A 12395-nucleotide genomic window follows, 5' to 3' on the forward strand; every position below is an offset into this window, starting at 1 on the left:
AGTTGCTTCTGGGTGCAGGTTGCAAATGCTGATTGTCCTAGAAATTCACTCTGATGGAACAAAAATGATAGGATAGATGAAAAGAAGGTATTGTCATATTACTTCCCATTTGTAAAGACCTTTTGTTAGGTGTGTAAGCATTCAATTTGGAATACATGGTTTCCATGGAACTGCAGACTCAGCTTTTGCCAGGGTTTCTGAGTCCTTGCAAAATGAATAAAGCCGGCACTATGAAAAAGGCTGTTAAACAAGACCTTCCATCGTGCATGACATTGCAAATCCCTCAACACTTTGCATAAATGTGTGTTTCTCCTGTCACTGGACAAAGACAGTCAATGCTAAGATACACTATTGAAATGTCCAGGCATCAATAACAGTATAAGAATATAATGCATAAAATGCTTTAGGGCTCTGCTGGAGAAAAGATGTTCTAGATATGTCACATGGATATTCAGAGATGAATTCAGATTCATGACAAGAGTGATCAGAGATATATTTTACAAAATGAAAATATAGTAAAACCAGTGTTACCATGCTTAAGCCAATTGCTGACTAGTTGATGCATCAAAGGTAGAAAATCCTGTCAAAGGGAGATTTGAGCATCAGAAGCCATTTACTGTGAAGAATCCTGCATGTTTCTGAGGAGAAGCTGTTACCAGCTGCTCTGAATATACTGACTTTGCATAGCTACAGTTTTTACCCGCATAGCAATTTTTGCATCAGGTAGATATACTGCTGTCTTTCTTACCCATTTTATGACTCCAAGACCTTCAAAGGAGTCTGGATAGAGCCAGATAAACTCTGATTTCATTCCCAGCTCCCATGACAAAGGTCTGATGCCCTGGGCTACTACGTATTGGTAAAGATCAAGTCTTCAGTGGCTCAGCTTTTCACACTGAAGATTAATAGCTTGCCCAATAAAGGACGTAGTACATGTTCAAAATAATGTATAAAGTAACTGATAAAAGTTGAATGCTTGCTCAGCATTTTTTTGACTGATTTGGAGATGCTAAGTATTGCTAACTTTGAAAAGCACTAGCTATGAGGTCAGGTAGGAAAGTATGGAAAATCTTAGAGTGCCATTAGTTTTTAAATCTTTTAAAACCACTATACAAGCACCTTAATTTGTGATTTAGTCCACTTTTAAATGAAAGCTCCTGTGACTATGACAGTTATCAGAGTAAGGAAGGTTTATGACATTTGATGTTATTTGTGGCTAGCATGCATGTTATGCTAGCCATATGTTGTCAGGCATTCAGACTAAGTCTACCAGAATGGGGAATCTGAATTAGAGAACAGCATAAATAACTCTAGGATTATAACATGTAGCTCAGGGTTAGAAGATAAAGACCTGTGTCTTTAGGATGGAAGAGGCATCAGTGCATATACATAGCTTGATGATGGTCTTTGAGTTGTTTCTGATATGTGTGTGTTTTGAGACACACTTACCACATCTTGTCTTTCCTTACTTTACATATATGCTCACTGCTGTTGCTTGATAAAATATTTGCCTTCACTAAAACAGGAACAAAAATGAACAATTAAATGTTACTGTATGTTTATTTGGGTTATAAAACAAACCTGGTAGCAGTTTTATCAGAACTATAATTGCTGTGCTTTTCCAGCATTAAAATAAATTAAGAAGATTCATATAGGAGGGAAAAAGGCATTAGACACTGAGAAATAGACATTATATTCCTTTGATAGCAGTAATCAGGGATGACCACACCTGAAACGTTTGGCAATCCCAGTAGCCTGACTGATCTCTTTGATAGGCCTTCAAATACAAAAAACATCCCAAGAACTTCTACAATAATAATGGTGAATGACTTTTTGTATCAGATAGCAAATAAGGCTGTACATGTTCCTATGCTGAGATACCACTGGAAACGAAAACACTAGAGCCGTTACAATTTTTAATAATTCCTGTCTTAGATACTTAACTGCCTTGGGGCACAAGCACTGTAGAGAGGTGTTAAGCAGTTCACTTTCAGTTCCTAAAGTGAACTATCATTATTTTGCTGCCTTTCTAGGAAGATTATTGTCATCTCACTGGTTTGTTCTGAGAATCTGAGAAATTTCAAAACATTACACTGCTCTTTCTTATGTTGAATATTAGGTAAGGAGTAAATTGTTCTTGCGACTAGTTTTATAATGTTCTGCGAAACTAAAGCACTGCAATGTATTAAACATTGCGTTTACTATTGATAAATACCACAGCATATTACAGGTGCCATACAAAACTGAATAAGCCTTATTGTGGTTTTATCGTGCTTATTGAACTATTTCAATTAAAGCTTAGGAGAATGGAGAATCATCTTCTTTATAAAACTGCTTTCCTTAAGCAGTGCTTTTTTCCTTCTTCACCGTCAAACTATATAATCATATGGTTTCCCCCTCAGTGACAGTAGGCACAATACTGTGACGTTTGGCTTTTGCAATGAAGACAAAAGATAAATCTCAAACAATAGAATAAAGTTAAGATCTACAATTATATGGAGAGGTGGTGAAGCTTTTAATCTGGTGAGTTAGTGCGTAAGTGTTGTATATGTTTATAATTGTAAGTATTTTCTGTTGCTATGAGATGACTGAGTGTTGCAGATTGTACTCTCAAATGCATATTTATGTGCAGGTGCAAAATAAAGTTTCTTAAAAACAGGAACTTTGCTGCTAAAGCACACAGAAAGAAAAACAAAGTGTGAGATTTATGAATTCCAGCAGCAAGACTTACGTCTTATTGCTTATTTCAGCTGCTGGACTTATTCTTCTGTGAAGAAACTGAAATTTAAGAGAAATATCAAATTGTATGTTCCCCTAGTACCAGCAGAAAAAGAATAAATTATACTTTGCAGAGAGTAATGATGCATTAGGAAAAGGCTGTTAAGGGAAGAAAGGACATTAAGCAGTGCTTAGAGGATATAGTCCTATGTTCATTCCATGCCACATGCTTTAGTTCATGTGAAAGGGAAAGGCAGGGCTGTGTTCTGTTTGTATGAACTCAAGTCAGTAAGTTGACACTGTTGGTCTCTGTGATGCGTGCAAAATATCTGATTAATTATATGGTGCTAACTGCCTCAGTAGGCATCTCTGCAGTAGAACTAAGACTAATTAAGATTATGTCAGGATGAAATGAGATCGGGTTACATACAGAAAGCCATTAAGAATTTGGATATCACTTGTCAGGAAAGTCACCTTTTGCATCTCATGCTGAGGATTATATTTCATCAAAAAAAATCAAGTTTATTCAGTCTTCAGGTCTGTTTCTCCTCTGGGTTTGTGTTACTGTAAGTCAGACATTATTCTGCTGAAGCCAGCGGACCAGAGTAACACTAGTACGAATGTGTGGAGAGGTAGACTTGTGGGTTTCATAGTCTTCTTAATATTGTGTGAAAGTGTGAAGCACTTCTCTTCATTTAATTATAAAATTGGTGTGTTAGATTGCAGTACTGAAGCTTTTGTTTATTTAAATTTCCAGAATGTTTCTTAACTAACATTTCAGTTTATTTTTGTCTGAGAAACACTGTTTTGTACAGATTGTTCACTCCCCATCTGTCAGCACAACACAGGCATTTTGTCCTAAGTTATTTTGATTTATTGTATCTACTGTGCACAAAGACACTGATTTATGTCATGCAGATCATTTAAACAAAATAGCACCAAGTGATTTCTGCGATGTGCATCAAGTTTTCTTCCTCTTCCTTCAGATCATAGTAGTCATCCTAAAACATCAGCCTTGTAGGGCTGGAAAGGAGCTTTCTTTATGTTTGTTTAATGACAACTTACACAGTGGGACCTCAGTCCAGACGGAGATGCACATAGGCTTTATGGCATTGCAACCACATAGTTCTAGAGACTTAGAAGTATGAAATTCTTCTGTCATTTAGTTTTCATTCAGTTTGTCAGTAGGTATCTAAGGATACTGAAGATCAGGAAGAAAAGTATTTGCTAAATAGGATTATCATTGGCTAATAAATATTTTTTAATGGGTTAACATTGGCAAGGTGAATGGTGAGGCACAATAGTGTGTGTCTAAAGCTCTAGGTTATGTGGCTAAGAAGATTTCAAAGTATCTGGTTTCATTTCTGAAAGTAATTACATCTTTAATCCTTACTGCCACAGAAACACAAAAATACAACCTGATGGGTAAGTATGCCGGAGGGCTGAAAGTTTACTTCCAGAAAATACGACCTGTACCATTCATCTTCACCGTGAAACCTTATGGTACCCTGTTGCATAAAGAAATGCCAGGTAAAGAGACAAAAAAAAAAAAAAAAAAGGAGAGAAAAAAAAAAAGTTGCAATTGTAAGCTTCTTGATGATTATGCATAAGGCATTGAGTTTTTTTAAATTGGGTTCAGTATATGGCAATGAGGACTGATTCAGTGCTGCTGAAGACAAAGAATAACTCTTCTGTTTAGTTCTGCTTTTACAAAATGAGGTTAGTTATCTATTGCTATCAAAGGACAAGTCACTTCTGTGCTGCTTTCCCTGGGGAATGAGAGATTTGAGCTGATAAAAGAAAAGGCCTGTAGAACCAGTCTCATTATATCTCCCACCAAATTAGAGTGATGTTTTTTTGGGGGGATGGGGGGGTGAAACAGTTGCATTGAAAAAATACTGCTATGTAGAACATACCATTTTTTGCAAAAGTTTTTGGGTAAGATTAATTTTTGTGGAATCCAGCGAGACTTCGCTTTAATACCTGATGATTCTCAGGGATTTGGGAATGTCAGGTGCTGGTACAGCTTTTCTGAGCAGATGGAGTCTCTGCTGTGATGAAAAATGTAATCCAACACAGAATGACCGACTCCTGTTTTTAATCACCTTCCACCAGCAGACAGATGCAAAAGAACTCTTCTTACCACATAACCGGTTTGTTAAACTCCGTATTGTCTTTCTGCATGTCAGGAACTGTTAGCTTCATTTCTAAAGATCACTCTTCAATAAAGGGGAAAAAAGAATATGGTGGTAGCAGCTACACGAGCTTTAGCAAAACCTGAATTCAGCACCCGCTGAACAGTCAAATGTCAAAAGAATTGATAGCTGAGCTGTTCATTACCATGTTTATTCTTCAGAGCAGGGGAGCTATGTCACTAGCTGCAGAGCTGGTCTGACTCCATTGCATGAAGGAAAATGGATTTGAAAATGACTCATATACAGTTTACTTAGAATTAAACATGGGATCTTTCACTTTGAAAATGATAATTCTTGTTTATAAGTATGTTTATACCTCTTGAATTTTTCACAGTTTTATCTTTTGTAAATGTATTTTGCTTGCACTTTCAGAATAGTGAAAGGATTTAAAATCTTGACATTATCTTCTTAAACATCGGTCTGTGGCAAAGAATAATGGAGCATACAAAGCCTGTTTGGAAGCCTATAAAACGCCATGAGAGGCAAGAGTTACTCCCTTGATTCTTCACCTTGATTCTTTTGAGCTTTTTGGATCATTTGCTGGAGTGTTTTGGACAGCAGCCCAGGATCACATGCATGACATGTAGGCAGTATCAGTTGCTAGCATTTAGGCAGCAATGTAGATTGTAGAATCACAGGATGGTTTGCATCAGTAGGGACCTTGAAGGTCATCTAATTCCAACCCCCATGCCATGGACAGGGATGAGCTACCATGTTCTCCTATCCCACTTCTTTGTGCACTGGGAAATGCACAATAAGAAATAAAATCCTGGCAAGACCTCCAGAACTGAGACTTGGCCTCCATATCACAGAAATAGATGTCACCGGTGTCTGTACATTTGGAGAGTAAGTCCCAGTAACTGCCATCCAGAAATTCACTTCTAAGTCACAACCTCAGCAAAAGGCAACTTGCAGCATCGCCACAAAATGTTGCATGTTTTGCATGGCTTTCATTGAGAGGATGCGATGTAGCTTCAGGTTTTCAGACTCTGGTACAACAGAGAACACACACAGTGTAAAGATCCTTATGGTGGAAAATCCATTATTTAGATTTAAAGAACAATCAAACTCCATTTAGCTATGTGCGGTAAGAAAAAATTTTCTTTCTTTCAGTATGTTTTTATAAGAATGAGTGATTCTACCATCTCATAATGCCTGGAATTTGTATTTATATTGAATGGAGAACTGTAGATACTGCTTAGCAATGTTTTTATGAAATATAAATAATTTACCCTGACAAAGAGGCAAATTTTGACATTCTTATTTAGGTCACATTGCTTTGTCGCTTTCAGCAGTATAATATATGAACTAAGGCACTATTCAGGAAACACACCAGAATCTCAGCTGAAATATTCCAGGATTGCTTTACTGATTGACTTTACTGCCTAAATGTGTTAGGGAATAATCTGAGCCTGAACAGTTAAATCTAGCTTTTTGGTAATCACCTGCCATTTATTTCCTCTGAAACCTGTAAAGTGTCATACAGACTCCCTTTACCTTGGTCTCTGTGGTATACAGATACAGAAAAAAGCTCTTTCACTGATCCTTCCCCAAACAAATGTTGAGACCCTGTGTGGGAGAATGGATGCTGGCTGGTTTTTCGGTGGACTGCGAGCCTTAAGCATTTTTCTCCTGATTTTTCCCATTAGCTGCTATTTGTTTAGCTTACCCCTGGTAATCACTTAAACCGTTTTTCGAGCTTATGAGCAAAAGGAGTGAATAGACTTTGAAAATCATCCAGCGTGACATGTATCATACTGGCAAAACTAAGTTGCAGCTAGAGACCACCAGCATACAGAGTTCATCCTGGTATTCTGTACTGAAGCTTTGTGCCACTGCAAGTTTTGTGTGTACACAGAGGGTTCGGTTTGGTGTTGAGATGCCCGGGCAAAATGCCTGAAGCTGCTGGAACATGCACTACTGTCAGCAGTATTTTCCAACAACAAGTAGAGTAACTGCACATGTGCAGCAAACACGTGTCTTGTTTCATGGAGCTCCTGAGGAAGCATATCAGCCCAGCCATGAAGGAAGGTAGGAACACCAGAGCAAAAGCATGATATAACAGAGCCTTCATACTGCTTGTGCAGTGATGCTGTGATGTTGTTCATTCTCCTATCCACACGTAGTGGTATTGGGATAGGGGATTATGGTGGCCTCGCTCATGCTGAGTGTGAATCTGGTTGTGGCTGAGAGGAGGAGCACCAGAATCTGACCTCAGTTTTTGTGAAATCAGCTTGTAATAATATTCAGGGATACAGCATGTGTGCTGGGAAAGTCCTGGATAAATAATTTCTGGAATCCCAAAGCAGGATGTGTGTTACACGAGTATCCCTAACGAAAGTAACTCGAACTCTCAGGCGTGTGAGCTGAGGCCTGAATATGTTACACAGTAAACAGGAGAACAAACTCGCCCATGCCATAGGGATGAAGTTCACAAGTCTTTGCATTTATAAGCTTATTTGTGTAAATGCATACATTTGAATAGTTAGCTTTTCATGAATACATATGCTTTATCAACTCTTGGTATAGCCATAACACATTTAATTTTAGTGCTATTTGTATTAGTAATTTAAGCAGCAGAAGCTTTTGTTCTCTGTTGATTTTGGATTTTGTGTGTGTCAGCAAGGCCTAAATGGCCAGAGTCTCACATTTCCAGATTCCTTGAAACAAAGGTAAAATTCAGGACAGCTTCCAAGTAGAGGAGGAGGGGAGAAGGGCTGAAAAGATACCTGAGAGGGGTTGCTGGCCCTTTTGCTATGAGACAAGGGCAAGGACTTGACACAAAGCCAAGCCTTAGAGGTGAGGAAAGGCTTTTGCTTGGAACCAGAGGAGTTAAGGTAGAATTTGTTGAACTCAGGGAGGTGCTGGGACTTTTTAGACTAGGAAGGAAGGCCAGGAGAAAGACTATTGACATGCAGAGGATTGAGCACACTTATATCAAACCTATTTATTAACCCATCTCATCCAACAGATCAATGAGTTTACTTAGAGCTACTTTGAATGTATTATTTTGTATTGATATATATAGCATAGCTTTTAAGACTGGAAGACTTAATTGTCTTCAGCATGTAAATGCTCAGAGCAAGGCAGGCTAGCTTTACCTGGGAGCTTGTGCTGATTCTGTTCATGGAAGTGAACTGTCTTGCTTATTAAAGTCTGTGTAAAGGGGGTGGTACTTTGAGTAGGACTGAAGAAAGCAGGACTGTTTGGTGATGAACTCAAGATGAAGAAGTTCTGAAGTATATATCAAAAAGAGACAGATGCATAATGTTGCAATAGTATGTGAACTTTAATACATATTTCAGTGGAGTTGCCTGTTCTGGTTGTCATACATTCTCCAAAGAAAGACATGTTGACATCCTGTACCTTAATGCAGTTACAATAGCAGTATTTAGCATTTTTGTATTCTTACAAGTTTGTGTATTTTATCACTCTTCATTGGATCTTGACTCCATGTTTACTCTTCCTATGTATATTTTTCCACCTAGAAATAGTTTATTTTAACCTGATCAAGATGTATTATTGGTGGCCCGTGATATTTTGTGGAACAATGTGTGTTTCTTACTCAGAGTGAGGGAATAGATTCCCTACATAAACCACAAGAGACTTCACACTCTTGTGAGCGTGATGTGATAGCAAGAAGATCTTCAGTTCAGGCAAATGAACACCATTCACCAGGTGAAAAACTTTTGTGGAGTGAGCACACGGTGTTGTGGCTTAATGGAATGATACAGGAGTGACTGTAATAGGTACAAGTGGTAAAAAACACCAAACACAAAGGAGATTTCTCCAATGTTTGAGGAATATACAACTAAATTGGAGCTTCTCAACAAGCAGGGAAATCAAAGCTTCTCCTTTCATAGACTGGCTTCAGACACTCAAAGGCAGGCTCTCAGCTAAGCAATGACATGTTCTTTTCTCACTACCAAAAGAGGCGCTTCGTACGCAGTTTGAATTTCTTTTGATAAAGGACTATATTGCATGCTGGATGAATGGTGTCTAAGAATTTAGCTTTGTTAAAGGCACTTTGGGCTTCTGAAATGATTTCCATTTGATGGTCTCAAACAACAATGTATAAAGATCAGCAGCATCTGTGTAGGGCAAACAACAGTTTTCAATCCTGTTTTTCAGATGGAAAATTTGAGGCACTGATCAGGTAACAGCCTGATCTTCATCTACTTACATCTATGGAAATAGTTATTGAGTTCAGAGCACATGGAGCTATGATTTAAGAGACATACAGAATGCCAGACTGGAAGCCAGTGGCTGGGTTACTGGTGACAAACAGATTTTCATATTCCTGCACAAGATTCACTTTCCCTTAAATTTTACCTTGAATTTCCTTTCTCACATAGAAAAAAGCTCGAGCCTTCGAAGAAACTCTTAATGGACTACTAAGAAGCTTTGCATTTAAGGTACTTAGTTAAATTTGGAGTTTTGTATGAAAGACATATCAGTTAAAGCTTCAATACCTTCCTTCAGGTATGATATCTGGCCCTCTTAGATGTATTTTACTTCTTCAGACTTAACAATTGACTAAACTAGTTTGACCATAAGCCTTTTGCTTCCCAGAAAATATCAGCTGTCTCAGTATGCATAAAGATGACTCGGATGCTTTGTAGGAAGAAAAATAAACGTGAATGCATTTATGATAAACCCACTCATCCGGCAGGTGAAGTGACCTCATATTGTATTTAGGTTAAGGATTTTTTAAAGGAATTTTCTCTTAAGAAGATAGGTTTTTCTCTGGTTTCTCATGAGACATTTAAAATCACACCTTTTTCTTTTTTTAAAAACTTTCCTCCTTGCAATTCACAGCTTGATAGCACTGTGAGCATGCATTCCAGACGCTATGTAAAACAGTGTACTACTGTAGTACAGTGGAATGAAGGATCACAGAATCACAGAATCGTCTAGGTTGGAAGAGACCTCCAAGATCATCTAGTCCAACCTCTGTCCTAACACTAACAAGTCCTACACTAAACCATATCACTAAGGGCTACATCTAAACGTCTTTTAAAGACCTCCAGGGATGGTGACTCAACCACCTCCCTGGGCAGCCCATTCCAATGCCTAACAACCCTTTCAGTAAAGAAGTTCTTCCTAACATCCAACCTAAACCTCCCCTGGCACAACTTTAGCCCATTCCCTCTTGTCCTGTCACCAGGCACGTGGGAGAATAGACCAACCCCCACCTCTCTACAGCCTCCTTTAAGGTACCTATAGAGAGCGATGAGGTCACCCCTGAGCCTCCTCTTCTCCAGGCTAAAAAACCCCAGCTCCCTCAGCCGCTCCTCGTAAGACTTGTTCTCCAGACCCCTCACCAGCTTCGTTGCCCTTCTCTGGACTCTCTCGAGCACCTCCATGTCCTTCTTGTAGCGAGGGGCCCAAAACTGAACACAGTACTCAAGGTGCAGCCTCACCAGAGCCGAGTACAGGGGGACAATCACCCTAGACCTGCTGGCCACACTGCTTCTTATGCAAGCCAGGATGCTGTTGGCCTTCTTGGCCACCTGAGCACACTGCTGGCTCATATTCAGCTGCCTATCAACCAGTATTCCCAAGTTCTTCTCTGCCAGGCAGCTTTCCAACCACCCATCTCCCAGCCTGTAGCGCTGCTTGGGGTTGTTACGCCCCAGGTGCAGGATACCTCCATAAAATGATTAAGTATTAATCTCTATAGAAAAAAAAGTGAAAAGTTCCTGACATGAATTTTATACTCCGTAACAACGATTATTCACTCCTTCAGCTCTAGATGCATAGCTTTTGCTGGCCAACTCTTTTGCTTTGATTCATGGTGCAGAGAAGAATCACTGGGAGAGAAAGGTGACCCAAAGTTTTATTCCTCCTGATCCTGAGCTCATCGTTTTCACAGCCTGTTACTTTGCACTTAAAAATATTTCTGACTTACCTTGGTTGCTAACAGCCCAAAGAAACAGATCACCAGCCAGTGATTTGCAGAGCATAGCAGCATTCAGTCAGAGCTGTTCTTCAATTTATTAAAGTGATTAAGCACAGAATTTTCATCTCTTGCAATGGCAAACTATCCCCTTTATTGCTGAGTGGTTCTCCTTTGATTTTTAGGGCCTGATTCCTCAGGCACTGCTCTGCAAACTGGGTGTACCATGGAATCTGGATTTGCATGAGAAATAAATCTGTGCACCCTCCAGATGAATGGGCTGAGTCTACGGAAGCTGAGGTGTTTCTGCCAGGATAGTAATCATTTAGTGAGCAGTGTGGGTTTATGCATCATGCCTGAAACTGAGCAGTTTTGTAAACCAGACCTGTAGCAACTGGAAGCATGGCTCCACTTCTGTTCTCTGCCCCAGTGCAGTGATCTGTGCTGAGATGTGAATGTTTGGTAAGCTACGAGCATCGCGGTTCCATGCTGTTATGATAAAACAGCATCAGTCTGAAAAGGTTAGCAGATACCAAGCAGTGGTTGTTAAGTTTTTTTTAGGAGCTTCTAAGGTGGTGTTTGCTTTGGGGATATTTGTGTCAATGCTGATAATAATAATATGCAGTGAATTGCTGGGTCTGTACACACACCAGATATAGGAGGACTGCTGTAATTTCTGCTGTTTTTTGCATAAAGTGCTAAACTTTTATAGTGTGGTGTTTTTTTTTCCTGCTGTTTATGAAGCTATAATATATGTCTTCAGTCTATTCACGTTCAGGAGAGCAATAATTCATTTTTGATAACACAGATTTTGATAATGTACCCAACTGTACTTGAGAATGGGTTTTTAAAGGAGCATGGCCACACCATACACAGCACTGAACCATACTACCGTAGACCAAAGACAGATCCGAGTTGTATTGTTTGTTATAAACACTTAATGTCTCATGAGCATTTAGCTGAAGCTCCTTTCCCCTTTGTAAATTAAAAGCCCCTTCCAGCTATTCTAGTATAACCTAATGAAATGTACGAAATGTCTACTAAAGCCTTTCTGTTCTCTATATGTGGTATATAAAGCAGTCCCAAAGACTGGCTCTGGTCTGTTCTTAAGCTGTCTAGGTCACAAAGCCATCGTTAAGAAGCCTTTTCCAGAGAAGAAAATACATAACAATGGTATTTAAAGATTTTCTCAGGGTACTTCAGAATATTTTAAGCACCCTGAAGCCATCAGATAAATGTAGTAAATAATGCAGCCAGTTTTAGGTATCTTTTTTGCAAGGTGGTTCATGGTGATAACTCATATTATTGCCATCTTTGTAGCAAAGGCTATGTATGACTGTAAATTTCTACTGTGATCCCCTTGGTGATATTGAAATAATGAATGTAGTCTCAGAATTAACATGGGAAAGCATTTACTAAAACTCCTGGGTGCCTTCTATTCAGTTTGAGAGGTATCATTCATACCCAAGTATGGGTGGTTCTAATGGGAGAATATATCAAATAAACTAAAATGTTGGGTAAAGTTATGATATAAACAGTATATTTCCTCTATTAGATGTAATTTTCAGTTGCCATTACATCCT

General features: G+C 38.9%; 1 protein-coding gene across 10 annotated transcripts in view; it reads left to right on the forward strand.

The window, feature by feature from the left end:
- Positions 1 to 12395, forward strand: part of GRIA3 (glutamate ionotropic receptor AMPA type subunit 3) — a 402836-nt gene that overhangs the window by 289909 nt on the left and 100532 nt on the right. The gene's annotated exons all lie outside the window — the stretch shown is intronic.

This window comes from Anser anser (genome assembly GCF_964211835.1).
Source record: "Anser anser genome assembly, chromosome: 13".
NCBI classification, from domain to species: Eukaryota; Metazoa; Chordata; class Aves; order Anseriformes; family Anatidae; genus Anser; species Anser anser.